The sequence below is a fragment of the Capricornis sumatraensis genome, chromosome 5 (genome assembly GCF_032405125.1).
Source record: "Capricornis sumatraensis isolate serow.1 chromosome 5, serow.2, whole genome shotgun sequence".
NCBI classification, from domain to species: domain Eukaryota; kingdom Metazoa; phylum Chordata; class Mammalia; order Artiodactyla; family Bovidae; genus Capricornis; species Capricornis sumatraensis.
This window is the reverse complement of record NC_091073.1, coordinates 89,188,575-89,193,677: the sequence shown is the minus strand read 5'-3', so window position 1 is coordinate 89,193,677 and position 5,103 is coordinate 89,188,575.

The window sequence follows — 5,103 nt, the reverse complement described above, 5'->3', positions numbered from 1 at the left end:
ATGAGATGGCTGGATCGCATTACCGACTTGATGGACATGAGTTTGGGTAAACTCTGAGAAGAGGTGATGGACAGGGAGGCCTGGCGTGCTGCAATTCATGGGGTCGCAAAGAGTCGGACACGACTGAGCGGCTGAACTGAACTGAAAGGTTACTATGCTAAGAGATGTAAGCCAAAACAGACATAGTATATACCATGATATTACTTATATGTGGAATCAAAAAATGATATAAATGAATATAAATAATAAATACAGAAAAGAAACAAATTCACAGACATAGAAAATAAATTTATGGTTAACCAACGGGGAGAAGGAGTAAGGGATAAATTAGGAGTTTGGGATTAATATATAAATACTGCTGCTAAGTTGCTTCAGTCATGTCCGACTCTGTGCGACCCCAGAGACAGTAGCCCACCAGGCTCTGTCGTCCCTGGGATTCTCCAGGCGGGAACACTGGAGTGGGTTGCCATTTCCTTCTCCAATGCATGAAAGTGAAAATTGAAAGTGAAGTCGCTCAGTCATGTCCGACCCTCAGCGACCCCATGGACTGCAGCCTACCATGCTCCTCCGTCCATGGAATTTCCATGCAAGAGTACTGGAGTGGGTTGCCATTGCCTTCTCTGACTATATATAAAATAGATAGCCAACAAGGACCTACTGTATAGTACAGAGAACTATACTCAATATTTTATAGTGACTCTAAGAGTAAAGAATCTGAAAAAGAATATATATATGTAAAATGGAATCACTTTGCTGTACACTTGATACTAACACAACATTGTAAATCACTATACTTCAAGGTGAGAAAAGACAGCTCAAAAAGTAATATTAAGACATGTAAAACACATTTAGCAATTTAGAGACACAAATCATATATCTTGGTTACAAGTATTAATTTATAGGTTTCATGTTTTTCTCCAATTATCTTAATAAGACTTTAAAAAATCAAACTGGATAATAACATTACAAAAAACACCTATAAAATATTCAGATTTTAACAAATTTCAAAAATGTTAATAAACCATTATGATAATAGAGGACATGGTAATTACATATAAAATACTCAAAACTATATTAATTGGTCTTAAATACATTAGAATCAAAAGTTGAAATAATGGAACACACCTGTGCTTGTGTATGAATAAAATTATACCAGAGGAAATTACAAAAACTGTCATTCCCTTAACTAGCTTAAACAAATAATTTCTTTACACCTCTCACATAGCTCCTATATTACAAAGTCCTATCAATTCTCCTAAGTCTTAAATGTTTCAATTCCTTTTCATCTGTGCTCTCAACTGTTCCAATACAAGCAACCATCATGTATAACAAGTTATCACGATAACCTTGAAAAAGCCTGAAATACAAATTGACCATCATGAGATGTTCATTAAGTCAAAGGAAATAAAGATTTAAACATAATAGAATACAGAATAATCTTTAAGAGACAGCTATTATGATCATATTAAAAGTTTGTCTTTTAGAGTACATATTTTAGTTTGTGACTACGGTAGAATAAAAAAAAATACATCACATATTTTTCAACTTCACTTATCGAGGGCTAGAACATCTAACACATTGTAAAACAGCAAAAATAGAGAGGAAGACGAACATCAAAGGGAGCATTGATAAGAAAATTAAGAAACATAGATGGCTACTCTTAGCCATCTTTTAGACTTTATGTGTTAGCTTTATACTTTGGTATTTAGCCATTCTTTCTAGAAATGGAACTGCAACCTTCTTGTGATTACAACCATTAAAACCAGTGATGCATTAAATGCAGACTTCAAAGACAGACTCATAGGTATAGGTAATAATTAAAATAGAATAATAAATTATATATGTTGAAAAGAAGAACTTAAATCTACCAGGTGATCTTAGATTTCTGTTTTAAAAAGTTCCTCCTAAAGAATAAATACCAGTGCCCATAAGAAAGAAGCAGAAGAGGGTAGAGAAGCAGTATATCTTGCTTTGACTCACTTTTCATCACCTTTCTCAGTTTTGAGCTTACGCCTCTAAAACGAAATATCATCACCTTAATTGTCTCAAGTTCTGCTTCCATTAGAACCAGAATTAAGAAAACTTTCTGAAATTATAAAGAGGATAAAACAAGATGAAGATGTTTATCTCATGTGTCCTATAATCAAGATTACTTAACTCAACCTGGACACGGGTAGGGTTAGAGGAGATCAATATTGAGAACGAAGATACTATTAAAAGACAAGTCTGTGAAAATAATAAGATATGATATGAAGAAAGCTGTATTTTCCTGGATTTAATGTAACAACTCTCAGGAACTCTCTGCCTAACATCATTTCAGGAGAGATGTAGCCTATGCCTCCCCATAACCCATCAGACCATTGTTCTTTTTCCAAGTCAGTGGTTAAAACCAGTTTAGAGGCCAAAAAAGAGCCAGAGGTCCAAACAGAAACCAGAACATAAATCCTAATAGGGTAAACAGCACAGAAGACTGCTGAGTAGAGAGAGCCTTCTGAATAGAAAAATATAAATGGCAAGATCCCTAGCACTGCTTAGTAGATGCTAGACTTTGATAAAAATAAGCCTGGTCTACAAATATATGCATTAGCAAAATGCTTGAACTTCTCTCTGCCTGCCCACCTGAACCACACTTACAACATATTGGCCACGGAGTACTACATCTTGCATAAAGGAAGGCCATCTGCACTTATCTCAGGTATGTTCAAAGTGGGTAAGAACAAATAATGGGGGTACAGATGATGTAAAATACAAAACAAAATAGCAAAAAACCAAAAAAACAAAACCATGCCTTAGCTCATTACTAGCTTTCCAAGTTATTTCTCTTCCATGTTTTAGGATCATGTTTTAAGATATATATGTGTGTTAGTTGCTCAGTCATGTTCAACTCTCTGTGACCACATGGACTGCAGCCTGCCAGGTTCCTCAGTCCATGGAATTCTCCAGGCAAGAATACTGGTGTGGGTTGTCATTCTCTTCTCCAGGGAAATCCCTGACCCAGAGATCGAACCTAACAGTGAGATGAAGTTTTCCATCCTCTTCTCTCAAATTAAAAACTTATCCCCAATGTTTTCTCCTTTTATTACATTTGTGGCTAAATATGCACTTTATCAGATGTTGACAACTTATAACTGAGCTTAATATCACCTAAAAATCCTGGATTTGAAGCTGGATGCCATGACTCTGAGATTTATTATATCCTTTTGGAAATATATATACATGGTATCTATATACATCCCTGTACAGAGACATGAATATGATTTTCAAAAACTTGTTCTTACCGTTATGTAAGGTTTCCTTATGATTATACAGTGGAAGTGAGAAATAGATTTAAGGGACTAGATCTGATAGATAGAGTGCCTGATGAACTATGGACAGAGGTTTGTGACATTGTACAGGAGACAGGGATCAAGACCATCCCCATGGAGAAGAAATGCAAAAAAGCAAAATGGCTGTCTGGGGAAGCCTTACAAATAGCTGTGAAAAGAAGAGAAGTGAAAAGCAAAGGAGAAAAGGAAAGATACACACATTTGAATGCAGAGTTCCAAATAGCAGCAAGGAGAGATAAGAAAGCCTTCCTCAGCAATCAATGCAAAGAAATAGAGGAAATCAACATAATGGGAAAGACTAGAGATCTCTTCAAGAAAATTAGAGATACCAAGGGAACACTTCATGCAAAGATGGGCTCAATAAAGAACAGAAATGATATGGACCTGACAGAAGCAGAAGATATTAAGAAGAGGTGGCAAGAATACACGGAAGAACTGTACAAAAAAGATATTCACAACCAAGATAATCACGATGGTGTGATCACTCACCTAGAGCCAGACATCCTGGCATATGAAGTCAAGTGGGCCTTAGAAAGCATCACTATGAACAAAGCTAGCGGAGGTGATGGAATTCCAGTAGAGCTATTTCAAATCCTGAAAGATGATGCTGTGAAAGTGCTACACTCAATATGCCAGCAAATTTGGAAAACTCAGCAGTGGCCACAGGACTGGAAAAGGTCAGTTTGCATTCCAATCCCAAAGAAAGGCAATGCCAAAGAATGCTCAAACTACTGCACAATTGCACTCATCTCACATGCTAGTAAAGTAATGCTCAAAATTCTGCAAGCCAGGCTTCAGCAGTATGTGAACCATGAACTTCCAGATGTTCAAGCTGGTTTTAGAAAAGGCAGAGGAACCAGAGATCAAATTACCAACACCTGCTGGATCATCAAAAAAGCAACAGAGTTCCAGAAAAACATCTATTTCTGCTTTATTGACTCTGCTAAAGCCTTTGACTGCGTGAATCACAATAAACTGTGGAAAATTCTGAAAGAGATGGGAATACCAGACCACCTGACCTGCCTCTTGAGAAACCTATATGCAGGTCAGGAAGCAACAGTTAAAACTGGACATGGAACAACAGACTGGTTCAAATAGGAAAAGGAGAACGTCAAGGTTGTATACTGTCACCCTACTTATTTAACTTATATGCAGAGTATATCATGAGAAATGCTGGGCTGGAAGAAGCACAAGCTGGAATCAAGATTGCTGGGAGAAATATCAATAACCTCAGATACGCAGATGACACCACCCTTATGGCAGAAAGTGAAGAACTAAAGAGCCTCTTGAAAGTAAAAGAGGAGAGTGAAAAAGTTGGCTTAAAACTCAACGTTCAGAAAACTAAGCTCATGGCATCTGGTCCCATCACTTAATGGCAAATAGATGGGGAAACAGTGTCAGACTTTATTTTGGGGGGCTCCAAAATCACTGCAGATGGTGAATGCAGCCATGAAATTAAAAGATGCTTACTCCTTGGAAGGAAAGCTATGACCAACCTACATAGCATATTCAAAAGCAGAGACATTACTTTGCCAACAAAGGTCCGTCTAGTCAAGGCTATGGTTTTTACAGTGGTCATGTATGGATATCAGAGTTGGACGGTGAAGAAACCTGAGTGCTGAAGAATTGATGCTTTTGAACTGTGGTGTTGGAGAAGACTCTTGAGAGTGCCTTGGACTGCAAGGAGATCCAACCAGTCCATTCTCAAGGAGATCAATCTTGGGTGTTCTTTGGAAGGACCCGATTTTAAAGCTGAAAGAAACTCCAATACTATGGC